This window comes from Dermacentor variabilis, chromosome 8, assembly GCF_050947875.1.
Source record: "Dermacentor variabilis isolate Ectoservices chromosome 8, ASM5094787v1, whole genome shotgun sequence".
Lineage (NCBI taxonomy): Eukaryota > Metazoa > Arthropoda > Arachnida > Ixodida > Ixodidae > Dermacentor > Dermacentor variabilis.
The window spans coordinates 12,839,683-12,857,206 of record NC_134575.1 but is presented as its reverse complement, the minus strand read 5'-3'; the positions used below and the strand labels follow the sequence as shown (position 1 = coordinate 12,857,206).

Genomic DNA, 17,524 nt, shown 5'->3' with positions numbered 1-17,524 from the left:
TATAACTGTTATTTTCACGTGACTGAGCTAAATTTCATTATCGTCGTGGCCGATATAATCATGATGGCTGATACAGAGTTAGCAATGGCAAAGTGGCAGTTTTCTTGTTTATTGTCATTGGTTGATCCGAGTCACTGGGGCACACTAAACATAAGGTTAGGTAGTACGCAGTTATGCAGTCGCAGTGGTTATGCAGTCGTAGTACGCCTTTGGCACTCTGTCAGTGTCGCGGTCGCAAGCGACGAGAGGCGTTCTCGGCAGGGTGTTTTGTGTATGCGGCGCCCAGCCATGAACAATAAGAGCTTAAGTATAACCCGCAAATGTATACTTTACATCTAACTAGAAGTAACAACGTGTCAGTATTCATTGGTCTGAGGTCGCTAAAGCAGTGTCAACTTAGGCCGCCCTTTCGACGATTGTTCCCGGCGTTTGGGGAAGCGATATCACTCGAGCTCTTGTCCTCGAGTCCTTATCCGGTCACAGTGTGGTGAACATAGCGCAAACATTTGCCTAGTTCTCGTCTAGCGAGCACGACAAAAATTACTACATTTTACTGGGCGCTAAATTACCTGTGGGGTAAAATACACTCGAAACTGCATATCCATTTTTTTTACATCACGAGAAAGATAGGCAAACTTTATTGTTCCAGGCGGACAGCTGAAGTATTCCAGTTAAACCAGTCGGACAGTCTGACTGGTTACCCTGCAATACTTCAGGTGCCGATTCCCTTACGCATGTGCCCAGGATTACGGCTAAAGCTCTCGAACACAGCGTTGCAGGGCGCAAAGAAAGTTAACGCCGCAGCAGTTGCGAATAATAATGTCTCGGCCTGCATAATATCTTTCTAGATCGTGTGCCCATCTTGGTATACATATCTCTAGACCTGAGCCAGTAACGCTATTAGCTTATTTTTCTTGAAGCATGCAGTTCAAGCTCTCTGAACAGAAAATGTAAAAGTATATGCAAAGCAAGAAATCGCGATAAATCACAAAAAGTAAAAACTTAGCAGAAGGTTTCATATCCGTAGTGGAAGCTTACAAAACTGCGAGTAGTACTTGCGATGCCACAACTGTCCTGGTGCGTCCTGCTCAAATCCTTGTATGGGGAAGCCGTGCTTTGCGCAACTTGAACCTGAGAACCGTCAAACGAATGTCAGTGCACATAATTGACGGGAAAGCCGTGCTACTCCGACTCCGTATTGAAGTTGAAGTAGCCCTGCGACTGCTTTCGGATTTTGTCGAGCTTCCTCACGATCGCCGAAAACGTTGGCCTGCAGATGGGAATGGCATTCCACCATGAAGTGATCAGGTCGTACCTGGAATGAAGCCGCGAAATCGATAGCGAAACGTGAACGACCACACGGACAAAATAAGCACGGGCCCCTTGAACACAAGCGTAAGTGACACAGAATGCAAAGTTGGAATTTTCGTTGGGCTGTCAACAGCAGTTGCAGCTGACAGCCCTCTCGAGTGGGCCTGCAATATTTCCGATAATGTTGAGCGGGAACAACAGAAAAGATGGTTTTATTTTTCCTGTTTCTCCACAAAATTTTCAGAATTTATAGCTTTTATTTATTGCACCAGAAATATGCACCCGGTGCACAACCTGGAAAGACTAAAGGCAAGGGCCAAAGCTCTCCTGCAAGAGATAGAACACGACAGAGAACATGCGGCATTTGTAGATGCTGCGTGGGTCAGAGGAAAGAAAGCCTTTACGGCAGTAGTAGTAGATGCAGATGGTCTCACTCGGGATGCTATTACAATCATGACTAAAGACACGACAGTCGCGGAACAAGTAGCGATAGCATTGGCTTTAAGGAATAATAAGTGGACGAAGATTTACAGTGACTCTAAGATGGCTATCAGACACTTTACCAATGGCTTTGTAACCAAAAGGGCTGCCCAGCTGATCGGTGAGTTGGACAGCCAAGAGATCGAAATCCGCTGGTTTCCTGCGCACATGGGGTCTGTCGATCCATCTCGGAAGAATTTAAACGAGATGGCTAACGCAGCTGCACGAGGACTTACTATCCGTGCACTACGCGACCAGGACCTTAATAATATACAGGAGGAGAACAGGGACCAATTACTAACATATAATGAAATCACGAGGCATTATTACATCAACAGAAGGGAATTCCCAGTGCCACACGCTAAGCTCAATAGAGCTCAAGCGGTGACTCTGAGATTGTTGCAAACAGGAACTTATCCAAGTCCAAACTTTATTAACAAGATATATCCTGAAAGAGAGATACCAATCAATTGCGAGAAGTGTAATGACATCATTACTCTGGATCACATGCTTTGGCAGTGTCCTGTGACTTTCACAGACTGTGACAAGGAGAGAGACTGGTGGCAGCGAGTCCTACACAGTGGAGGTCTTTTCGATCAAGTACAGGCCGTCCAGAAGGCCCATGATACGGCGGTAAGGTTAAACCTTACTGTCCCGACGTGGGAGCCGCCTGCGTCAACCTGAGGGTTGATCTTCAGGACATTAAATAAAGTTCATCATACCATACCATATACCAGTAATGAAAGTTTTTTAAATACGTTCGATAATTACGCAGAGATGATTGAGCAGGGATAATTACGCAGCTGCCCGAAAGTGAGGCCTAGTGTCGTCTGCTGTCTTTTTTTTTACCTTGACAGACCTCTGTGCAACAGTCAAGAAAATTCTTGTTCACAACCACAAAGCTGTCACGGGGGACCGGTTGGATGGATAGGTTGAATAACTTTACGGAAAGGTCCTGCGAACTACGGGGCGCAAGGCCCCATAGAGCGGGCTACTCCCCCGTTGGGACCTGGCGTTTTAACTCCCTGGCCGCATCGTGGGCTCGCTGGACGGCCTAGAGCTGCTTCGCCAGGTCCGTGCTGCGTAATGCTTCTTATAGCCTGGCGGAGTCTTGATTCTTGTTTGCGTGGGTCCGGCCACACGGCCAGAGCAAGTGATGTACGTCTAGTGTGCCAAGGCAATTTTCGCAATATGATATTGCGTATAGCTCAGGCATGTAGTAACGTAGTCTGTTCTGCATGGAGTACGTGTTGGTTTGAAGCATTGTCAATGTGAGGGCTTGAGGTCTGGTGAGCTAATTGTGAGGTCTGCTGTATATTCCGCGGTCAAGATAAAAGTACTTTGTGATATTGTTGTATGTGGACGGAGGGTCCCGATTCTCGCTGGGATGGTCACGACCAGAATAGGTGGCATCACAGAGGGTTAGGTCTCGCGCGCTCCTGCTAGCCGCTCATCTCATTGAGATTGGGAAGGGCGTCCTCGATCTCTCCGAGGTGTGCCGGGAACCAGCAGATGGTTTGATGCTGCAGCAGTGCGGATGTATTGACAAGTTGTAGTGCTTGTCTTGCAACGGCTCCTCTCTGAAAGGCATCGACGGCCGAGCGTGAATCGCTGTAGAGGTGGGTGGTGGTCGGGTCTGTGAGCGCGAATGCGATGGCGACCTGTTATGCTACCTCGGACTTGTGGGTCTTGACTGTGAGAGCGTTTGTGACTTGACCTTGCTTATTGACCGGGGTGGCAACGAAGACCTCAATGGACGGGTGCTGTGCCGTGTCTACGAAACCGGCTAGGATCTTCTTATCACGTATTTCGTGCGGGATGAACGATCCGCGTGCCAGCCTTCTGGGTTGATGGTGCGTGGGGTGCATGTTCCGCGGGAGGGGGCGAACCGTGTAAGAATTGCGTGTGTCCGTCGGAACGCTTTGGTGTAGATTCTCGATTGCTGTGGTGTCATGACCTAGTTTAGCTAGGGTTTCCTTACCCGGTTTGGTTCCAGAAAGTCTTGTCAATTGAGCCCGTTCTTGAGCTTCGGCGATTTCTTCAAGTGCATTGTGTACCCCCAGTTGCAGCAGGAGCTCTGTACAAGGTGCTCTTGGGGATTCTCAGCACTAGTTTGACTAGCTTCCCCAGTTTCACATTGAGTTTGTCCTTCTCCGCTACCTTCCATCTGTGCATGAATGCCTCGTACGTGAAGTGGCATAGCGCGAAGGTGTGTGTTAGCTTGATGAGATTTTCTTACTTAAGGCCGTGTTGTCTGTTTGCTACGCGTCGTATGAGATTCATGGCATTATTCGACTTTGTCACGATCTTCTCCACTGTCGCGGCGTAAGAGCCGTTGCTCTCAATGAGCATGCCGATGACTCTGATTTTGCTGACCTGCGGAATGGTTCCTCCGTCTTTTTTTTTCTGAGAATATTGGCGTGTGGGTCTCTGATTTCGCTCTTTGGCTTGGGACCGCTGCTAGATGGTTTGTAGACGATGAGCTCCGACTTTGCGGGTGAACATCGCTGGCCCGTGGGAACGAGGTATTCCTCGATCGCGTCGATCGCTTGCTGTATATCGTCCTCAATTGTTTCCAGGCTACCTCCGGGGATCCAGGGCGTTACGTCATCTGCGTATATGGTGTATTTCAGGTTCACGATTTGATCCAGCTCCTTGCCTAGGCCGCCTAGCGCAAGGTTAAAAAGCCTCGGACAGATGACAGAACCTTGCGGCAAGCCCTTGGCTGCCAAGTTTGCATTTCTGGGTCTTGATTTCCCCTAGACGGTGGGTGTAGTGTTCGCTATGAAATGGAACACTTAAAGCGACCTCCCCACCCCCTTCCCCTTACGTTGGGTTTCGGAGCCCCTGTTTGTGACACAAGAAAGACACCAGCAAACAACGTGTCATTGCTGTTCTGAGGTAATAAGTATGCGGGGGTGATCGAATGAACGACGAGAGATGATTGCGAACATAGATTGGAGTTATCTATATGTTCTGCCTCGAATGTAACCTATCGGTCGTTTTCGTCTGCAGTGGAGCTGCTGGTGCGACTCGAGTACCAAGCGCCCGAGATGCCAGAATGCGCCCACACTACACAGTTGCACATATCGGTAAGTAGGACCTCGTGTATCTTTCTCGGACGTGTGGAAGTGGGTATACATAGCATCGATGTCGTTCAAGCGGCGTAACATTAGAACGTAATTTTTCTTACTCGTAGGTGTGCCGGGGCACCGCGACGTAAGACGGACAGAAAGGGGAAATGAAAACAGACAGGGCATGCACGCCTCTTCTGGCCGCGTGACGTCACGCTTCCCAGTCACAGCTATGAATCTGCGCCCAGCCGGCCCATATTTCAGTCTAATTCTTCCTTATTGTTTTGCACGTTAGGAAATCGGCGTTAAGGAAATCAGTCTTGTGGGCGCGTATCGCTGTAGAAAACTGTTGCCGACAGCCGTAGTGCGAATGTCAACAAAAAAAAAAGGGGGGGTTTTGGTCGCCGAGTTACCGTGACAGTAGGATTTCAACCGCCGAACGGAAGCGCGCTTGTCAGAATTAAGTAGTTAACCTGTAGGCGAATTGGCCTGTAAGTGAGTTAACGTGAGGAAAAACTAGCTTTTTTCGTTGTTGTTGTTGTTTACTGTGTGGTTGTCACCTAAGTACTTATGTGTTTACCGCTTTACTATCTTAGTTTGCTACCAATTTATCGTGATGTTCTTAACCCTAGCTAAAACTGTATAATCAGAAGTCTTTGTACTTAAACGTTCTAACCGGTTGTATTTGTTACTTTTATCATTTGCTGTAACCCACTCCCCTCTTTAATGCCTTTGGCCCTGATTGTAATTATATATAATTAATTATTTACTTAATAAATAAATAAATAAAACCTTCGAGCAAGTGCCAGTGAATTGCCATACTCGTTAGGTTTTACAGAGACGGAGAAGCGACACCTTCACGAAACTTGTATCCAAGAATTGCGCAAACTCGGAGGTGTTCTTTATATTCCAGATTTTGCTTATATTTTTGACCACTGCCAGCCGTCAGCCAAGACCAGCGCATGCGCGTGTGGCTCAAACGCGGATACCGGCCCCGCTTCGAGGACACCATTGTTCTACACCCGGACGAGATTCGAACCTTCGTGGGGCGATCCGAGAAAGTCCGCCCACTGCCAGACAGTTAAAAAAAGGAGCCAAATTTAGGAAATAACAATTACAACGCTGCGATAAGTTTGGGAAAACGGCGACGTCTTATACGGTGGGATTATCAAGAATAGCGGCATAAAAAAAAAACTGCCCGAGTACGATCTTGCTGCAGGTTTAGTGGTTTAACTGGTTTTCTGCATGCACATGATTTTCTCGGAAGTGCTCGGCTACCCAGAGAAAATTAACGCACGATACGACACATCACCTGACGCCGCTCTATTGCCTACAATAGCCGCAATAGGGAGCAGATACACGATTTATATCCACAAGAAATATTAACGAAACTTGCTTAAGACCAATTCATGTAAATATAAAGCAACGAGTGTTTTTTTTTATTCGCTTGGGTAACAAAGCCGTAACTCTGCGGTAATAACAGCTACCGAAATTCGCCAAAGTTTATCACCTAACTGTGTATAAAAGAGAGCAAATTTAATCCTTTGTTTCTACGCTTCGCGAGTAAACACTATTTTTTACATCAGTTTTGCGAAATTGTTATTCACAACGTGTTTTTATGCTTAAGAGATACATACTGTCTGAATGCGGTCCGCTTCAGATGCACAGCTGAATCTGAAATCACAAATCGTATCACAAATCTAAAACTGCCCTTTAACGAGGAAGTTTTAGAGTTGTGATATGTCTTTTTTTTTTTCATGAGTTGCACATCTTTAGTCGTTTTGTCAGTTTTACTGAAATGTTGAAAACTGTGCAGTTTTAATGGCTCGTAACTGCACAGTGGCTTCTGGGCACGCCGTGCTGGAGGCTCCGGAATAAAATTTCCAACTGGGGCTCTTTAAAAGCTGCACCTAAATCTAACTACACGAGTCGGTGGACGTGTCATTCTGGTGCTCAGTACGAGGTTGCGTGTTCGAATTCCTGTCACTGCGGCCAAATTTAGGTGGAGGCAAAATGCAAAAACGCTCGTGTCCTGAAATGTTTCGGTTTGACCGTATCTGTACAGGGAGAAACAATGGCATAAATTTCACCTTGTGTCCTCAATATTTAATAGAGTTTGACATTCTTATGCAATTTACTGAATTCAGTATTTTTGGCAGGCATTCTCGGATCATGAACAGCAGGTTGCCATTATCCCTCACGTACGGGGCATAAACCTGGAGGCTTACGAAAAGGGTTCTACATATACTGAGGACGACGCAACGAGCTATGGAAAAAAGAATGATAGGTATAACGTTAAGGGATAAGAAAAGAGCAGATTGGGGGGTCAGGGAACAAACACGAGTTAATCACATCTTACTTGACATCAAGAAAAAGAAATGGGCATGGGCAGGACATGTAATGAGGAGGGAAGATAACCGATGGTCACTAAGGGTTACGGACTGGATTCCAAGGGAAAGGAAGCTTAGCAGGGGGCGGCAGAAAGTTAGGTGGGCGGATGAGATTAAGAAGTTTGCAGGGACTACATGGCCACAATTAGTACATGACCGGGGTAGTTGGAGAAGTATGGGAGAGGCCTTTGCCCTGCATTGGGCGTAACAGGGCTGGTGATGATGATGACGATGACGACACTTTTATGCTACCTGCAGTAAATTCCAACTAATTTAAGCAGCCGCCAGATGGGAGCGTGCTCACATTGTTTTAGTCAGTCCGGGAAAGGAGGGAAACTGCGTAAGGTTCCACATATATACTGCTGCAGTTTGTCTCCACCAGAGCAGCGCTACGTTCGTCTGCAAACAGTTGTGAATAAGTCAATAATTGAGATTTATGACACTAATGTTGTACATTTGCGCAAGTACAAAAAGAAGTAGCACGATAGTGTCCCAATGTTAAACGCTATCAAGGGAACACGTTAATAAAAAAAGTTCAATAATGTTAAACTTTTAACAGGCAGCAGTCATATGCTTCTATACATTATACATAATTTAAACAGAACATTTTATACAACAAATCATAGCACTATACAGAAACAACATTAGCAGAGTTAAGAAAAATAAAGAAAACAGAAAAATAAGGGAAACGAAGAAACATAACAAACATTGTAATAAAAGGAAGAATGACATGGGCGTTAACAATGAACCAGGTACATCTTCTAACAGGAATTCTTTAAGTAAATAAGAGAATGGATGCAGCGAGGAACGTGATTTGGTTTCACATGTAATTATATTCCAGTCAGATTCCCTGGCAAAAATTTCGTGATTATCCTGGCCCCATTAAGGCGAGAATACCATTAAGAACTGCATAAAACTAGACAGAGTGAGCTACAAACGAATCTGGCTGCCAATGAAGCACAACAAATGTGTAGACCGCGTTTTTACTATTGGATCTATTACGTAACTGCAGCGACTATTGTTCGCTGCGGCGCCGATGCTGATACAGGAGAGTTGCACCAGAGGCAGTGTTAACAGATCTCGGAGACCGCCGAATGCATCGGCGCTGTAAACGACGTTTACACAGACTTTTATACTTGCGCTGCATCGACCAATCATATAGCTCAATGGCGAACGGCGTAAAAATACGGCCTCTGTAAGCTTAAACACTGTATTTTTTGTTTGTATTAACGTATATTTTGCTTTTCCGCTACCTTGTAATGATGATATTATCATACTTTCCGGTCGACCTCGGAATTTTCATTTGATCTAGTAAAGCACGCAAAACGCGCAGGTTTGTATTAGTATACGCTGCAGTATTGTTTGTTTTCAGTGCAGTGGGCTCAGGATGTCGACCCATAGAGTCACAGTTAGCCTTTGGCATAGTTTCGCCTCGACAATTTTTGCGCAAAATGTGACAGTGCAATAAGACGAAGCATCAGCGACACCACTCTGGGATAAGAGAGAAACGTGCTTTTCTCAGAAATATTTTAGGAAACAAAAATCTTTGAATACAGCAGTCACAAAATACTGTCCTTTCACATGACTGAATTTAACGGCACTGTGAAAGTGTTCTGCTACTTAACGGCGAATAAACGAACAAGTGTAAAATAAAACGAACATCATACATCGCATACAGTTATGACTTATGTTCTTAACAAATAATAGTGCGAAGAACGATTCAGAAGCTGTTAATGTTAGGTGATCAAGTGACGATAAGTAACGGTGGTGAGAGATTGTGCGATTGAAACGCGTGACATCTGTACGTTTCCATCAATATCGGTACGCGCAAGTGGCCAGATAGCAATTTCAGAGTTCACATAACGCGACATGAATCAGAATTGAAGCAAAACACAAGACCAAACTTGAACAGGCATAGCGCCGCATCAAAATCCGCCCGGTAAAACCGCGTTAGCCCGAGTCCACAAATATTGCAATCGCTGCGTTAGGAAGACACTCGCAACGACGTAACAGCTTGGCTCGTCGCAACGGCCGAGAGAATCAGACGAACAGGCACTGTCGAGCGTCGCCAGGAGATGCTTGGCAGCCGAAGGCGGGGCCGAATCCGGAGCCATTGATGGCCAGATTGCACATGGAGTGGGCGTGATGGAGCGGCTGGCTGTCGCAGAAGTGGCTGCAATAGCTGACGTAGAACGTCTGCGCCGCGTTCATCGCTTCCAGGTGCTGGAGCCTGAGCGGAGAGTGGCTCCCCCTGGCGGCGCTTTCCATGGCCTCCAGGGCGACGTCGAGGGCGAACAGGTCGGCCACGGCGCGGCGCTCTCGCGGGCTGGTCGCAGTCGACAGGCGGCACGCGACATGCTGCGAGATAGAAGACTGCACCATAGTGTATGCTCGTATTTCAACCTGCACATATAATAAACCGTGTAGACGACCATTCTACTCCAACTTATTACGCTGTATGTTGCTTATTTCCGTTCCTTAATTCTTAAAAGCCTACACATAAAATTGAGCACAGGTCATCTGAGAATTTCCGGTAGATCAGCTGAGAAAATGTTTGTACTCGTTTTATTAGTTAGCTGTACACGTTAATGTCGTCCTCTACTGCACTTCTTTTCCCTTGGCACCCATTCTGATACCCTAATGGTCCACCGGTTATCTACCCTATGCATTACATGGCCTGTCCGGCTCGATTTCTTGCTCTTAACGTCAGCTACAATATCGGCTATCCCATCTGCTCTCTGTTGTAGACCACTCTCTTCCTGACTCATAACGTCGCGCCTAACATTTTTCGTTCCATCGCTCTTTGCGCCGTCCTTACATTGGCGAGGTGCGGAAAACTAGGTCGAGTGATGAAATCAGGAAATTTGCTGGCGCAAGTTGGAATCAGCTAGTGCACGGCAGCTGGTAATTTGAGATCGCAGGAAGAGGCCTTCGTCCTGCAGTGGGTATGCTATGAGGCATCTGGGTGATGTGACGGATGGACGTGTCTGCGTGCACTCGGCAAGTTGGGATCAAGCATACCGTGCGGATGAAGAAAATTCCTTTTGGCTTTACTACGCGCACAGCTATGACACCAGCCTAGAGTGCCTCGTGATGTCTAGCACACTATGCTTACTCAAAGAAGCCAACCAGGCCTCCAAGTTTACGCCCTTGCGTTCCGAGAACCAAGGACCCAATCTTCTTGCTGCCCTTGGCTACTTTACTAGTCCTGCTGTCCTCAGCGTGGCGGACATTTTCCCTGCTGCGCGTGACACGCCATCCTGTCTCCGAATTTCCCGCCATGTGCGCCCTTCTCCACGTGGCGCACTGGAAACAACCGTCACACTAGCCATACGGCGAGAGTGGCGACGGCTGCGGCTTCGTTCGCGCCATCTTCACCGACGCCAGCGAGCAAGATGAAAGCCGAGGGTAGGAGAGGGGGGGGGGGGGGCGAAAGCGGAGACACGGTATTAATACTGAACTCTTGGGTCTTTGTATCTGTTCCTCCCAGAGGACTCTGATCTAAAGTTCGTCTATGCAGCCTTCAAACGCGGACTGGCCGTTGTTCCTCAGCTTGGAAGAGCGCGTGATCAACAGAAAAAAAAATTATTTTAAGCGCCTCCCACTCTTATTCTACACTTCCCCTCCTCCCTCCCAAGATTTTTGCTTACTTCCAGGCAGCTTTCCGGCGTTTTCTTTCCAACGCCTTGAATCCGACCACCACGTCTATACTCGTATCTTTCCTATCGTCCACCTCACACACATTTCTGCTGGTCTGTGTGCCTGCGTAACTTCTCACGCTCTGTACCGAGAACCATCTCACCAAGCCGCTATGGACGATTGTGCTGCACATCCCACATTGACGAGCTACACCTCACTCTACCAACGCAGTCATCCAACTTATCCTTGCTCTACCCGTCGATGGACCATCCGCAGACCAACGCTTTCCCAACACCCTTTTTCTACTCTTAGTATACACCTGCTCTTGGCCTCGCGCACCTCACTGCTTGCACTGTGACGAGCGGATCACCCTGATACACATGCCCTTGCCAATACCAAGCCATTCCCAAAACTCGTCCTGTTCCAAATTCCACCCGGAACTACTGAGAGGAGCAGCATACCGACACTACGGCCAATGGTCGGAAATGGCTGGTTGATGGTGGCCCGGGTGGTGGCTGCTATCTACGGCGAACCGGCGTCGCTTTCAAAGTACAAGTGCTCTTCAAAATGATGCATCACTAGAGGCGACCAACATTCGCATGTTATGCCAGCGGCCGCATTTGAACTATGTTTTACCACCGTTATCGCGAGAACACCTGGTGCGCGCGCTCAGCGGTAGTGCTCTACCATCGAAATACGGGCTTTAGAAACACGTGGTGAGCAGTGGAGGCCACGTCGGTACAGCTATTTTTTTCGAAATTATGTGGTTTTACGTGCCGAAACCACTTCCTGGTTATGAGGCACGCCAGAGTAGAGGACTCCAGAAATTTCGACCACTTGGGGTTCCTTACCGTGCACCTAAATCAGCACACGGGTGTTTTCGCATTTCGCCCCCATCGAAATGCGGCCGCCGTGGCCGGGATTCGATCCCGCGATCTCGTGCTCAGCAGCCCAACACTATAGCCACTGAGCAACCATGGCGGGTGTTGGTACAGCTATTGTGCGCCTTACCCCCGCATTCAGAAATGCGACTCAATTTGAAGCAAATACTGAACTTGGTCAACTTTACGCCTGCCGTGAACGTGCTCAAAACGCTCATTGCCTATCCTTGGGCGCATTTCCGTCATTCGTTACCTCGACCAAGTCAAGCGTGAGCTTCAAGTTAGAGCGCATTTCTGAACAGGTGGAGTAACGTCCTCAAACTGCATAGTAGGTTAAGAGGGACGTAACAGCGGAGTCCACCTCCAGATTAATTTTGACCATCTGCGGTTCTTGTGCCAAAGCAACGGCCCACACGGGCGTTTTCGCACTAACATTAGAACGGCAGTGCTATGCTAAAATACTCTAACAAAAACATGCGGCACGGTGTTTACGTACACCAGCGATTTCGTGCCACCAGGAGAACGGACGGCCGTCGTAGTCCAGCGTTCGTCCGCGCTTGTCCACAATTCGCACCAGCTGACGCGCAACCTGGAAGCCCAGTCCCGCGTACGTCATGCTCTGAGATCCGTGACGCAGATGTGACGGCGGCAACACAACGGCGAGGCCAAGGCGCAACTGGTTGAGCGAGTACAGGTACTGAACTCGCGAGTGACGCCACCGGTACCTGTTTACCGAGGGAGCACGAGAAAAGAATGCAGTGGGGCGATGGTCAGGGGTGTTTGAATGGCGAAAATGAAGACTGAAACTTGAATATTAAAAAGGAAAAACGTGTCTCGAATAAACAATCGAAAAGCAATTGCATATCTTTTTTAGGAAGGCCTGTTCTACTGGGCACCTTTCAAACAAAAACTGAAAGGTCGCCAGTTTTTCCGTTTTGCCTTACAATGCGAATTTGATGTGCCCGATGAACTATACGTGTGGAGCTTAAGAGGAAGCTTTAGCTCGGGCGCAACTCCGACGCGGCCCATTCAAATGCCTGTAAAACGCAAAAACGGTTTTCTGAGATAACCCCTGGAGAGATTCTAATAAAATTTGTTGCATTTGAGAGAGAGAAAGCGAAATTCTAATGACTGTTGGAAACGAAATTTCGATTTAGGGCCTGAATTTTGTTACAAGAATTTTCTATACATTGAAAGCTCGAAAAAAATAGAAGAACGAAGTATACAAATTAATAGCTCTTTTCAAGAATAGATATCATGATTTTGAAACGGCATCCATTATATCATTGAAAGCGGACAAATTGAATATGTCAATTTATACGTTACGTGAATTTGTTGCGTTTTGTACAAGGGTTCTGCAAAAGTTGTATTTCCATATTAATTTTTTTGAAATTCCCGTGTAACATATCCATTTTGTCCGCTTTAGATGTACTGTTAGATGCGAATCACAGAATTGTGATATCATTTTTCATTGCTAAGTTACAGTGTTGTAACCTTGATGGAAGAGAACAGCAGTTTACGATAGGTAGCGGGGCACTGGGAGTGGTAAGGGAATACATCTACTTAGAACAGGTAGTGACTGCGGATCCGGATCATGAGACTGAAAGAATCAGAAGAATAAGAATGGGCTGGGGTGCGTTCGGCAGACATTCTCAGATCATGAACAGCAGGTTGCCATCATCCCTCAAGAGAAAAGTATGTAACAGCTGTGTCGCAACGAGCTATGGAAAGAAGAATGATAGGTGTAACGTTAAGGGATAAGAAAAGAACGGATTGGGTGAGGGAACAAACGCGAGTTAATGATATCTTAGTTGAAATCAAGAAAAAGAAATGGGGGCATGGGCCGGACACGTAATGAGGAGGGAAGATAACCGATGGTCATTAAGGGTTACGGACTGGATTCCAAGGGAAGAGAAGCGTAGCAGAAGGCGGCAGAGAGTTAGGTGGGCGGATGAGATTAAGAAGTTTGCAGGGACAACTTGGCCACAATTAGTACATGACCGGGGCAGTTGGAGAAGTATGGGAGAGGCTTTTGCCCTACAGTGGGCGTAACGATGCTGATGATGATGATGATGGTGTAACATGCATAGTGACAGAGTGAAACTAAAGCTACTGGGCGTTCTGTTGTTTTGTATTTCTTGTTATGCATCAAGCACAACATTTTTTGGGTATGCACCGAAGCATTTCAACATAAAACATAATATGTATGAACCTTGATAGCTCATTTTCCGAAAATTTTCGATTTTGCAATTTTTAATAAAATATTGACCTAAATACAAATTTCCATGCCAACAGTAGCTAGATTCTAAGCTTTCTATTAAACGCAACAAACCTCGTCAAATTTAGTGCAGTGCTTTTCGAGAAAAACGACTTCACCTTTTACATGTACTTAAATAGGAGCACTCGAGCTAAAGTCTGCCCAAAAAGACAATGCAATTTGCACTGACGTTCTAGAAACCATCGGGACTTAGAACTTTGTCACAAAATGTTATGCAGATAAGAGAACTGGCAGGGTGAGAAAATATATTTATTAGGGCATGTAGCAAATTTAAGTGACCAAAATTTCTATCTATCTATCTATCTATCTATCTATCTATCTATCTATCTATCTATCTATCTATCTATCTATCTATCTATCTATCTATCTATCTATACATCTATCTATCTATCCATCTATCCAGCTACAGATCCGTCCGTCCGTCCGTACTTCCGTCCGTCCGTCTGTCTGTCTGTCTGTCTGTCTGTCTGTCTGTCTGTCTGTCTGTCTGTCTGTCTGTCTGTGTCTGTCTGTCTGTTTGGCTATCTATCTATCTATCTATCTATCTATCTATCTATCTATCTATCTATCTATCTATCTATCTATCTATCTATCTATCTATCTATCTATCTATCTATCTATCTATCTATCTCTCTGTCTGTCTGTCTGTCTGTCTGTCTGTCTGTCTGTCTGTCTATCTATCTATCTATCTATCTATCTATCTATCTATCTATCTATCTATCTATCTATCTATCTATCTATCTATCTATCTATCTATCTATCTATCTATCTATCTATCTATCTATCTATCTATCTATCTATCTATCTATCTATCTTATAATAAATATAATCTTTTGGAGGTCGGGAGTGCACGTGCAATCTCAGAGGCTTGAGTTCAGCTGTATGCGGCGTGGAGGCGCTTGCCACGGTTATAGCCTAAGGTTCCTAGAAAAAACAACCTTTAGCTAGAGACCTATATAGCCTAAAGAGTCTAAATGCAAGCACGCTTTGATTTAGGCTTCCTATTCTCCTACTGCTAGTCCACTAGTATATATAGAGACGCTATTCAACCCTAGAGCCACTGCAAGAATCGTCACTTAATACGGTGCAAGACAATGTATTGGCGGCCCGTTCGGGCAATAAGTGGCGCGGGGCAAGGAAATACGGGTACTGTGATTTTGTTTACTCGTTCTATTTTATGCAGGGAGGCACGGGAAGCAGTATATAAGGGTCGCAGAAGGTAAACAAGTGGTCCCGATCTGCAAATGTTAGAACCCACGCTATATTTGATAAATCAGTTCTGAGGAACCCCAAAATTCGAGAAAGGACCACGAAAGCGAAACATTGTTATCCACCAGACCGTAAGCTTATGCTTATAAATGGTCATGCGGGGTCCCCCGGGCAAAGACGAATACGTATTTCTCCAACTGCGCAGGTTTCTTCTTGAGTAACCTCTATGGGTTCCTTTGTAGCTTCGTGCCAGAGTATGCTAAACAGCAATTTCCTATTCCACGCAGCAGTTACCTGACCAGCATGAATGCCCCGTAGTAGCGGTTGTGAAGAGAATTCTTGAGCGCCTTGCGAGATTCCACCCACGCGGCGAAGAACGACGCACTTTCCAATGGGAACTCACTGTACAGCAGGTCCAGAATCTTGGCAGAAGCATGGAAACAAATACGCGAGAGTTTTGGAACGGGCCAATCAAGACTCAAACGTCACAGAGTTAGTTATTGCAAATAGTAGTACAGACAAGCGACTTCACAACGAAGTTCCTCGGGATGTCCAAAATTCTTCGTTTTACAGATAACTTCGTTGTAAGGGTCACCCACCATACTGCTAACACTAGAGCTGGCTAAGCACTTTCAACAAAAGTCTTTGTTTAACAGGGGTTCAATTCAAGATGGCCACTGAAATAAGTCGCTGTGTGTGTGTGTGTGTGTGTGTTTAAAGCTGCAGATCGTCAAACGCGGTTATCGCTTTCCTTACAGTCGAAATCCTTGGTTCGTTGACAGGATAATCATCACGGTTGCCTTCTTTGGCATTCGCGTAGTTTACACCCTAGCTGACGTTTTAAGATGTCGTCGGTCGTTAGTTGCGGTGACATGTTCACGTCGTCATCAACTGTGACGCATTCGTCGGCCGTCGCATCCACTGATGCGCTACAAGCAGCGTATGACTCGAGCGATTCGTGGAGCAATGCAGCAGGACCACGGAGCACTCAAGAGCGTCGCTAGTGCTGCAGTTGGAGCTACTGCCTAGTGCACCTTGGCGACGTCTGTGAAAGGTAGTGGCAGCACTCATAGGTGGCGTTAGTTGTCAAGCGATAAATCAGCGGTCGAGGATGCCTAAGTTTCTTCGTTGTACAGGCAAATTCGTTGTGAAAGTCTTCGCTCTAGATGCGTTCCTTCGTTATGCAGGTCATTTCGCTGTAGAGGTGTTTGACTGTAGCACTTGTTTATAGCGACAAAGAAAGAGAAAGACCGGGGATGCTGTAACTGTCTTTTCAGTAGCCCTGAAGCTGTCTTGTGGCCATCGAAATGTAACTTTCATATGTACCTAATCGACTCACGTTTCGATCACTTTACAGGAGGAATACTGTACTATGACTTGTATTATCTTGGCGTAGGCGTTTAGCTAGCGCATGACCTGCGCGATTACCCGCGCATAACTGTGCGGTTCTCGAAGCATGAATTTGATTTTTCACGTTCCCGAGGTACTCAGCGCCCTCTGTGATTTTTCGCAGTGTCTCGACTTGTATATTAAAAGGGGTTGAATGCCTGCACCAAAGCCGTGCTTGAAACAGTCGTAGAATTTTACGTTTTTTATGAACAGCGATTAACTTCGATCACACAGACTCGGCGACGGACAAATGATGGTTTATACGTATGCGTTTCACATGTGATTCAATGCGCCCGCATACACGCGACCGAAGCGTGAACAAACACCAACACGCGCACACACACATGTGTGAAATATTTACACCGATCGACACGCTTATTGGACACGTTGGCTGAGCATTGAGAGTGTCTAAACGCGTATATGTAAAGGTATGCGCTACGTGTGTCTTGTCTCTTCCCTGGTCGACGTCTGTTCAGCGTGTTAATATATTCCCACACACAGACGCACCCTCGCTGACAGGGTTCGGACTTCGAAATTTCCATCTGTAGTAAATTGTGCCAGCTATACATAGGAATTCATTGATTAATAATAATAATTAAGATGAAGTTACAATAATAATAATTGTGACACCACAATGCACATGAACAGAATAGTGCGAGGTCACGCGACCACACGCAAGCCCGTACACACACACACGAACGTGTGCACACCTCGAGGCGCAAGAATGCCTTGAGCGGCCACGGGTGCACGGCAGATTGTTCTTCGATCTTCATGGCCGCGTGTGCCACGGTCCGGTCGGTGAGGTGGCCCGAAGAACGCAACAGGCCGGTCAGCGCCTCTGCCGTCCGCGTCACCACGGCTTCCACACTGACG

General features: G+C 46.4%; 1 protein-coding gene across 3 annotated transcripts in view; it reads left to right on the top strand.

Annotated features, from left to right (window-relative positions):
• The window catches only part of LOC142589641 (endothelin-converting enzyme 1-like), a 38,082-nt gene extending 28,400 nt beyond the window's left edge, over positions 1–9,682 (top strand). For 2 of the 3 annotated variants that reach the window (XR_012829903.1, XR_012829902.1), the window contains 2 exons: positions 4,807–4,883; positions 9,476–9,682. The gene's annotated coding sequence lies outside the window, so the exon portion shown is untranslated. Of the gene's footprint in view, positions 1–4,806; positions 5,599–9,475 lie in introns of those variants that run through there. The other variant, XM_075701166.1, reaches the window with a different exon arrangement.
• The last annotated feature ends 7,842 nt before the right edge of the window (positions 9,683–17,524 follow it).